A 10,950-nucleotide genomic window follows, 5' to 3' on the forward strand; every position below is an offset into this window, starting at 1 on the left:
TACCAGCTTGCATTTCCACCAGCAATGCAGAAGTGTTCCCGTTACCCCACAACCTCTCCAGCGTTAAGATGTCATCAGTGTTTTTGATCTTGGCCATTCTTACAGGTGTAAGATGGAATCTCAGAGTTGTTTTGCTTTGCATTTCTCTGATGACTTAGGATGTTGAACATTTCCTTAAGTGTCTTTCAGCCATTTTAGATTCATCTGTTGAGAGTTCTCTGTTTAGGTCTGTACTCCATTTTTTTTTATTAGATTATATGATTTTTTGGTATCCAATTTCTTGAGTTCTTTGTATATTTTGGAGATGAGACCTCTGTCTGATTTAGGGTTAGTGAAGATCTTTTCCCATTCTGTAAGCTGTTGTTTTGTTTTGTTGACCGTGTCCTTTGCTTTACAGAAGCTTTTCAGTTTCAGGAGGTCCCATTTGTTAATTGTTTCTCTCAGTGTCTGTGCTGCTGGGATTATATTTAGGAAGTGGTTCCCTGTGCCAATGCATTCAAGTGTACTTCCCACTTTCTCTTCTGTAAGGTTCAGTGTGGCTGGATTTATGTTGAGGTCTTTGATCCATTTGGACTTGAGTTTTGTGCATGGTGATAGATATGGGTCTATTTTCATTCTTCTACATGTTGATATCCAGTTATGCCAGCACCACTTGTTGAATATGCTTTCTTTTATCCATTTGATATTTTTTGCCTCTTTGTCAAAAATCAGGTGTTCGAAGATGTGTGGATTGATATCTGGGTCTTCTATTCAGTTCCATTGGTCCTCCTGTCTGTTCTTATGCCAATACCAGGCTGTTTTCAGTACTGTAGTTCTGTAGTAGAGTTTGAAGTCAGGGATTGTGATGCCTCCAGCAGTTCTTTTATAGTACAGGATTGTTTTGGCTATCCTGGGTGTTTTGCTTTTCCATATGAAGTTGAGCACTGTTCTTTCGAGGTCTTTGAAGAATTTTGCTGGGATTTTTATGGGCATTGCGTTGAATCTGTAGATTGTTATTGGTAAGATTGTCATTTTTACTATGTTAATTCTGCCTACCCAAGAGCATGGGAGATTTTTCTACTTTCTGGTGTCTTCTTCAATTGCTTTTTTCAAAGATATAAAGTTCTTGTCATACAAGTCTTCCACTTGTTTGGTTACAGTTACTCTGAGATATTTTATGCTATTTGTGGCTACTGTGAAGGGCGTTGATCTCTGATTTCTTGCCCGGCCCTTTTATCATCCATGTACAGGAGGGCTACTGATTTTTTTTTAGTTAATCTTGTATCCTGCTACATTACTGAAAATGTTTATGAGTTGTAGAAGTTCCTTGGTAGAATTTTTGGGATCGCTTATGTAAACTATCATATCATCAGCAAACAGTGAGAGCTTGACTTCTTCTTTTCCCATTTGTATCTCCTTGATCTCCCTTTGGTGTCTTATTGCTCTAGCTAGGACCTCAAGAACTATATTGAATAGATATGGAGAGAGTAGACAACCTTGTCTTCTTCCTGATATCAGTGGAATTGCTGGAAGTTTCTCTCCATTTAGTTTGATGTTGACAGCCTGTACTTTGAAGTGTTGTTTCTGGGCCTTCCCCACTTGCTTAGAAACTTAACCTCATCCACATCTGCAGAGAAGGTGGTCTGCACAAAGAGATTTCCAGCGGGGATGCCCAGATGTGAGCTGAGAGAGAAGAGCAGCCCTGCTGTCATGTTCAGGGAGCACGGGGCCTGTGTTCTCTTGACATGTGCGGCTGTGCAGTCTTGAACAAAGAGCCCTCAAGTAGGAACAAGTGATACAGTTCCACTCTTTCTCTGATTGCCTGTCTCTTTAGGCTAAAATGATCTTACTTTCCCAGCCACACCTGATTTCTGTATGGAGGTAGCTGATCTAAGGTTAGGGCCATTAAATAGAGCTTGGCTCTGATGTCCTGATATATTTGCCAAAATACTTCTGTGAAGGTGGCAATAAGAATAGCAAAATACACAACCTTTGCTTCTTAGGTACAATGAAGAGTTGTTTTAGATTTAGATGAGGCAGTAAAGAAGACATTACAGGGTCCCAGCTGTATCATAAGCTAACAGACCAGGCTATAGAACAGAAAAAGAGGAGGCACATCTAGACCATGCTTGCAGGCAGATTTTTAACATATTGTATGTGGTGATGAACCTGTCAAAATTTCTTAGGGTCACTCCTTGCAAACAACAATATTATTAATAATGAGTTGATGATAACCAAGCATAAAACCCAAGTATGTTACAAAGAACAGCTTCTCCCTTCTCCCCCGAGGTTCTTAAACTTAAGAAAATGAGGCATGAATACTATGTGTGAAATAACATTTTGGGGAAGCCTTTTTGCTTTTCCAGCCTGGTCTGATTTGGGCTTCATTTTCACATCACCATTCTGTCTTGCTCTCCATCCTTTCCTCTGCGTTTGTCTACTCGATCCCTTCCTTGTGTCTCAGTGGCACCGCACACGCTGCCCAGAGTCAGCATTTACTGAAATCAAGCTTCATCGTTTCCTCTTTCCTTTCCTAGTAATTTGATTCAAATATCTCAGAGAAGAGTCCTGTTTTCTCATGTATTGATACAACTACGACCCAACCAAGCTCTGTGATCTGGGACCAGGAGAAAGAGGTTCGTGAGAGTTCATAGCCAGCACTCACTGTAGGCAACTGAACAGATGGCAGCCCCTAGTTTGTTCTGTAAAAATTATCTGCCTCCTATTCCTTCCTAAGGACAGAATGCAGTTTTTAGCGTAGCCAAGTACAAGAAATATCAATTATATAGCCTTTTAAAATAGTTTTATTGCCTGTCAGTGGTGGCATATGCATTTAATCCCAGCACTCTGGAGTCAGAGGCAGGCAGATAAACCAGTCTGGTCTACAGAAGAAATTCTAGACCAGCCAGGCCTACACAGACAAACCCTGTCTTGGAATTAACAAACCCAATAAAAAATTTTTTATTATTAGCTGGGGATATAGGCCAGTTAGTAGAATTGTTTCCTAGCATATTTGAAGCCCTGGGTTCAATCCATAATAGCACATAAACTGGATGTGTTAGGACCCACTTGGCTCCAACATCTGGGAGGTAGAGGCAGGAAGGTAAGTTCAAAGCCATTGGTAACTACATGGAGAGCCTCACGCCATTAAATGGGACTTCATGTCAAATAAAACAATTTTTTAAAAAAACTTCATTCTCTATCTCATTTTATTCTTCCAACACACTTGCAAGGCAAATGCTCATTCTCATTTACATATAAGGAAACTGAGGTTCAAAAAATAAAACTTCCCAAATTAGCCATCTATTTACTAACTGCCCCATCAGTAGACTCCAAGAATCCCATCTATGAAAGATGTGGCCATTATGATACACTGAAAATAAATCTGCATTACAAAAACAAGAGTGAACATAGAACTGTGACAAGCTACAAAACAGGATCCTCACTAAGAGCTCAGAAGGCTTTGGGAAAGCGGCAATGAGAGGTCCTTCCTGGACCTCTCCGGCCTCACACCACCTCTCTCTCCCTTCCGCAGAGAGTGAGCAGAAGCATCTTTCGGGCCGTCAGCAGCTGCTCAGAAGCAGTCTACGCTTCAGTGATTGATCTGCTAATCAGGAGTATCTGGAGTAGGCTGTCAAGATCTCTCCACCACCGCCGTGTGAGAGCATCTTATTTCTGTTCTTGATCATGAGTTCTGTTAGCAACTCCCTTCCCAGGGGAGGTATTAGATGCTAGAATTTTCTTCCCCATGGAGGACTACAGCAACTCTAATCGTCCCCCACTTTCCTGCCTTCAATTCATCATAATCAAATTCTCTAACCTACCTTGTCTGACAATAGGTCATCAGACCCTCCTCATTCCAGAAGAATCCAGGAGGAAGGAATGTTGAGGAGAGGGCAAGAAGAATGTGGATATGCAGGCCTTGCTAGGTGTCCCTAGTCTGTGCACTCACAACCATGCCCAGGCAAAAAGCCAGAAGGATTGCCGGAGGGTTTTTGCACAGTGGAACATGTGTGATCTTGATGTGAGCATAGAGCACAGAGGTTCTGTCCCTTTGTTCTGTCCTCGCAAAGTGGTGAATTTAAGGGTCTTCTAGATTCCGAGAGCTGCTGGCAGTAACCAATCAAACCCAAGCAGAGGAATGTGGGAACCTCCATTTACAGCTGATTCATCAGAACCACAAGGAAAACAACTTAGGACTTGTAACTAGCATCGGAACTGTGAGATTATTGGGGGCCCTTAGAAGTGTGCCTTCAACCTGTGTCATGGGTGGTATCTCCAGGTTGACTGTCTCACAACTGAATGAGAGGACATAGAGATGATTCTGCTACTGCGGGATTTTATACATGTTTGTAGCAAGAATTCCTTAAATGTTTTTAGGGTCCTAGAATCTCCCATGTTGGTTGTAGTATAACCATCTTGCCTGGACAATCCCCAAAGCCTTGAACAAGCATTCAGATGTCTGGTCTTGTCTCCTTCAATCCATCCTACACACAGTCACCAGGAGTGTGTCAGAAGTATAGAATCTGTTCATATCCTTCCCCTCTTAAACTCATTTAATGGCTCGTGCTATGGGCTATAAATTGTGCCCCTCCCAATTTGTACACAGCCGTCCAACCCCCAGTATCTTAGAATGAGTCAGTATTGAAGAGTGGGTATTAAAAGGATAATTAAGCTAGAAAGAGGTCATAAGGGTGAATGCTACCCCATTCTGACTGACGTCTTTATGAGATAGGAAATGCAGACATTGACACACAGAGAGAAGACAGTATGGAGACACATGGAAAGCACAGCCGTCTACTGAACAGAGAGAGAGGCTTCTCACACTAGTGAGAAGAACCATTTCTACTGTTTAGCCCCCTGCCTAGTCTACGGTGTTTGTTAAGGTGGCCCTGGCTTCGTTTTCAACGTCTACAGCATAAGCTTAGCGTGACATGTGGGATTTCCCAACTGGTGCTGCTTTGCAAGTGGCATCTCCAGCGTGTCCCCACCTTTTTCATATTGTCTGGAGCACTGAATGTGTCTCGGCTCTTGTCTGCTTCTCACTTAATCTTCTAAGTCTCAGCCTCTACTGCCCTCACCCTAGGCAGCATGAGCTTCCCCTCCTCCATTAATGTGTGAGGTTCTGGAAGGCAGACTGTGATTCATCTGCCTCTCCTCAGGTTCCATCACAAGCACAGGAATGGGCACTGTCCACACACATCTGTCAAGCCAAACTCAGCATGCACGGAAGGGAAGGTGTCAGGGAAACCCTGCTGTCTTCTCTGTCCTCACAGATGAAGAGCCTCTGCTCATTATGCTACCACCTCAAGCTAGCACCTGTCTCACCTCAAGTTTAAGGAAGGGCTGGCCCCGTGGAATCCAGAACATTGAGAACACGACTTAGGAGCTGAGCTGTGTCTGCCATGTCCTTCCCTGTGACCTCCGGTTTATTACTCATTGGCTGCTTTGGATTCCCAGTTCTGTCTCCATAAGGGTGCTGTTGTCAGGGGGATTCCTGGGGAGGCAGGGATTTGCTCTCTCTCTCTCTCTCTCTCTCTCTCTCTCTCTCTCTCTCTCTCTCTCTCTCTCTCTCTCTCTCTCTCTCTCTCTCTCCTCTCTCTCCAGCCTGTTTTTCCTCTGCGGAGTACTAATTCTCTTATACAGTTACAACAACAGTAAACCTTCCTCTATGTCACCAGGGTAGAAAGGCACGGCAGCTTCAGGCTTAAATGGCAGCATCTCAGTACCCAAGTGGGGAAACAAATCTTCCCTTCAGAAAAATGTTGGGGCGGCTAACCACTCCCTTGTATGAGGGGCGTGGCCACCCCAGGGGCGGAGGATACCTTTAAAAGAACCGGGTTTGGGGTAGGCCGGTCTTTTTCTTTTTCCTCTTGGTTCGCAGCTCTTCCCTGGAACCTTGGCCCTGTAAGTTTATTCCATTTTCTCCCTTTATTAAAACTGATTTATTCTAAAAGGACTATTTTTGGTTATTCCCAAAATCCTCCGACCGCCGCTACAGAAAAAGGACTCTGAACACCATTGTGGGTCACAGGCAGCTCTTCGCACCAGCTGCTGTTTTTAGGAGCCAGAGGGACTGTGATTATCCAGGCCTGAGGAAAGTTCCTCCTCCCCTGCTGTCAGCCCCACAGTCTCCTCTGGCTAGTGGGGTGGGGTGGGGTCTTTCTAGACTTATTAGCTACAACACGTGTGGCAGTGAGCACTGACAAAGGTCTGCACACAAATGTTCATAGCATGTTCTCACAGCCAGAGCCTGGACATGACGCAAGTGTGTGGTCAGTGGGCGCCGAGATAAACAGTGTCTGTTACACAAATCCAACGAAAGCTCTGCTCAAAGGGAGTCAGCCTTTCAACCTGAGTAAGCTTCCAGAACAGGAAGCTGCCCTAAGAAGGCAGACCCAGAAAGACGGTGTGTGGTTCCATTTAGTAGACTCTTCAGAAAAGACGCATCTGTACTGATTGCCTGGAGGTGTAGAGGTAGAGGTAGAAGGCTGTAAGCAAAGATAGAGGAAGTGTAGAGGTAGAGGTAATGGTCAAATCCTGGCGACTGAACCGTAGTGATTTCACAGATGTACACATTTGTCGACAGTCAGTCTCAGGCCTACGCTCAAATCACCAGGTGCACTTAATGGTTATTTTCGATATATCTATGTAAAACAAGCGCTGAGTAGCTGTAATGACATTTCAGGATAAAGCCTAGGAGCTTGGCACAGTCCCCAGGCTCTGGCTGTGGGGCCATCCTTCGGTGCACCTGTCTCTTCTCCAGGACTTTGGCACCGTGGTACCTACAGTTCTCCGATGCTTCTAAGCCGCCTTCTTCTGTTTCCTTACAGGGGCTTCTCCCGCTGCCGACCCAAGTCCACCATGCAAGAAGTTTTCTTCAGAATTTAAGCCCACATGCTTGAGGGGTGGAGGCATCTTTGCTGTCTTTCTGTCCCTTAGACCCTGAATGTTCTATTGTTTTTATTTATTTGTAATTGACTTCTTTACAATAGTGGAAACTCCTAAAAGCAAGTGTGAAAGAAATTTCTTTCATAGAAATAAACTCTGGATGTTTAAATATTTGGGAAATGATGCTGGGAATGTATCTTGGTTAATAAAGTGCCTGCCTCGCATTCAGGAAGCCCTAGATTTGGTTCCCAGCACAACACAGGCCTGGGACACAACCTTGTAATCCTAGAACATGGGAGGGGAAAACAAGAGGACAGGAAGCTGAAGGCCATCCTTGGCTACATAGCAAGTTTGAAGCCAGTTTGGGCTACACGCAATGCAAAACAATAGAACAAAATCGTTTGGGAAATGGAGATTTAAAACAAACACTTGGGGAGCCTGGTGGCCTATCTTCAATCCCAGCACTTGGGAGGCAGAGACAGGTGGATCTCTGTGAGTTTGAGGCCAGCCTGGTCTACAGAGTGAGTTCCAGGACAGCTAGGGCCACACAGAGAAACCCTGTCTTGAAAAACATTCTTCCCCTGGGCTGAAGAGACGATTCACTAATTAAGAGTACTGATTGCTCTTCCAGAGGACATGAGTTCAGTTCCCAAAACCTACATGGAGACTAAGAACAATCTGTAACTCCAATTCCAGAGGATCAGACGTCCTCCTCTGGCCTCCCAGGGCACTGCATGTAGCTGTACATTTACACACGTGCAGGCAAAACCAGCGAAATACACGTAAAAATAGAGGGGAGAGGAGTGGGAGGAGAGAGATTTTTTCTTTTTGAAGGAGCAATCTGGGCTGGACAGATGGCTCAGCAGTAAAGAGTTCCCACTGCTCTCGTAGACGAGTGGAGTTCTGCTGCCAGGCTCATGTTGGGGGGCTTTCACAACTTCCGGTAACTCAGCTGTGGGGGAAGCAATGCTGCCTTCTGACTTCTATGAGTAACTGCACTGTGTGCACACAAATACACACATACATAATTTTAAATTAAAAATAAATCTAAAATGTAAAAAAAAAAAAAAAACCCTTTGTCCTTGCTTCTCCGCCAGAAACTAAAGTAGACTTTTCGCTTTCGGTCGAGAGCATTTGCTTCTGTGTGTGGCATCAGAGCTCCAGAGGGAGGCAGCCACTGTACTACAGCACAGCACATTCTCATGATCTTCAACATCATCCCCAGACATTTTCTTCTAATTATGAAGAGCTTTCTTGCTAATTATTAAATCCATATGTATTTCAAGAGGAATTCTACCCTTGTTTGCTTCATTCATACTCAATCCATCATGGTTACTTTTAGGAGCTATTTGATGTTCAAGAAGCCATTAGAACCCCCATAATGCTCATTTCTGAATAAAAGGATGTGGGTAAAATTAAGCAAAACCAAATGTTAATAAAATCCTCAAAGAATAAACAGGATGTTATTGAAAAAAGTTATGTTGCACTGTTGGGGCTCCTCAGACTCCATCAAAGTCTGTGTGACTGGAGAGGCCTCACATCTTCATTCCACATTTTCCCCCTGCAGAGGGGAGCAGCGGAAAGATGAGAAAAGGAACAGTTTGGCCAGCACAGAAATGATTTGCATGCTGTGTCCAGCAAATGTAAATCTGGCTGTTCTGAAAACCCTCGTGCTACATAAAAGCACCACAACTGTTTATTACAATATCATAAAAGCGCTATTTTAGGTGCACACTGAACTCTTTTTTTTTAAATATTTATTTATTTATTTATTTATTTATTTATTATGTATACAATATTCTGTCTGTGTGTATGCCTGCACGCCAGAAGAGGGCACCAGACCCCATTACAGATGGTTGTGAGCCACCATGTGGTTGCTGGGAATTGAACTCAGGACCTTTGGAAGAGCAGGCAATGCTCTTAACCTCTGAGCCATCTCTCCAGCCCCGCACACTGAACTCTTAAGAAAGCAGAAGTCCAGGATATTTCTGTCTGACTTTCTCTGTCCAAGGATGAAAAAAATTGAGGGTCCTAAAACTGGAGGAGAAACACAAACTAGAATGGGTGAGGAACTGGAGGACATTGGTTATGCAGTAATTGAGAACCTGATGCTTGTATTTTAAAAATTGTCATAGTATAAAAAAATATATTCTTTTTAAAAAGCCAATAAACAACAAACAGCAAAATTCAGGGACAGAAAATGAAGCAGGAAATTAGTGGATCCCCATGAAGAATATGGACTTTCGGTCAGAGAATGAATTAGACTTTTTCTCCCATCATATTCACATGAGAAGGACATGTGACTCACACTTTTGCTCTACAGGAAAGCAACACCTTTCTTAAGACTCTGTCATCATAGTCTTAAGGCCACCAGGTGTCAGTGGCATGCGCCTTTAATCCCAGCACTCGAGAGGTACAGGCAGGCAGATCTCTGAGTTTGAGGCCAGCTTGAGCTACAAACTGAGTTCCAGGACAGCCAGGGCTGGACAGAGAAACCCTGTCTTGAAAAACAAAACAAAAAACAACAGCAACAAAAAGAATGTTACCACCTCCCACGCACACATGCATATATACATTAAACTAAAAAGTTGGCAGTATATGAAACCTTTTATGAGAGCAAATAGCAAACCTTTCTGGGGCAAAAGACTTAATTCAGATAAGAGAAAATGCTCACTGATAAAACTATATCAAAATTAACCTTCTGGGGCCAGAGAAATAGTTCATTAGTTAAGTGCAATTCTTGTTCTTACAGAGCAGTTCCCAGCACTCACCTGGTGGCTCACAGTTGTCTGTACCCCCAGTTCCAGGGGATCTAATGCCCTCTTCTGGCCTCTTTAGGCACTGCATGTACATGGTACACATACATACCAGCAGACAAACCTCATACATATAAAATAAAAATAACACAGGAAATTCTTTTTAAAATGAGCCTTTAAATATTATGAAATGTAATTTTAAAATGAAAAAAAGGTTCAATAAAAAAAAAATCTATCAGTCAGACCCTGAGTTTACTCTAGAACTAGGGCAGAAAACTATGATGCTGAAGACATCACCACGAATGATAACAGAAGCATAAATAATGTGCTGTGGGAGTTCAGTGGAGAAAACAAGCTGTCCTATTGAAGGTATGGGAGAAAATGGAACCGGAGAGGAAAAGGAAAGACTTCTTAAAAAGAATGAAACAACTGAAATGTCATTTTTGTTTAGAATTATCTACTAGAAGATCGGGGATACTGTGTGTTGGCAAAACAGGACCCTGAGAAGCAGGAGACAAAGAAGAGGCATCTCAGCATGCACAGAGGAAAAGCAAAGGCCTGTACAATAGAAGAACTTCTGGAGGCATCACAATCCCTGACTTCAAACTCTACAGAACTACAGTACTGAAAACAGCCTGGTATTGGCATAAGAACAGACAGGAGGACCAATGGAACTGAATAGAAGACCCAGATATCAATCCACACATCTTTGAACACCTGATCTTTGACAAAGAGGCAAAAAATATCAAATGGAAAAAGAAAGCATATTTAACAAGTGGTGCTGGTATAACTGGATATCAACATGTAGAAGAATAAAAATAGACCCATATCTATCACCATGCGCAAAACTCAAGTCCAAATGGATCAAAGACCTCAACATAAAGCCAGCCACACTGAACCTTACAGAAGAGAAAGTGGGAAGTACACTTGAACACATTGGCACAGGGAACCACTTCCTAAATATAACCCCAGCAGCACAGGCACTGAGAGAAACAATTAATAAATGGGATCTCCTGAAACTGAAAAGCTTCTGTAAAGCAAAGGACACGGTCAACAAGACAAAACGACAGCCTACAGAATGGGAAAAGATCTTTACCAACCCCACATCAGACAGAGATCTGATCTCCAAAATATACAAAGAACTCAAGAAATTGTATACCAAAAGATCATATAATCTAATAAGAAAAAATAGAGTACAGACCTAAATGGAGAACTCTCAACAGATGAATCTAAAATGGCTGAAAGACACTTAAGGAAATGTTCAACATCCTTAATCATCAGAGAAACGAAAATCAAAACAACTCTGAGATTCCATCTTACACCT

Source organism: Arvicola amphibius, chromosome 5, assembly GCF_903992535.2.
Source record: "Arvicola amphibius chromosome 5, mArvAmp1.2, whole genome shotgun sequence".
Taxonomy (NCBI): Eukaryota; Metazoa; Chordata; class Mammalia; order Rodentia; family Cricetidae; genus Arvicola; species Arvicola amphibius.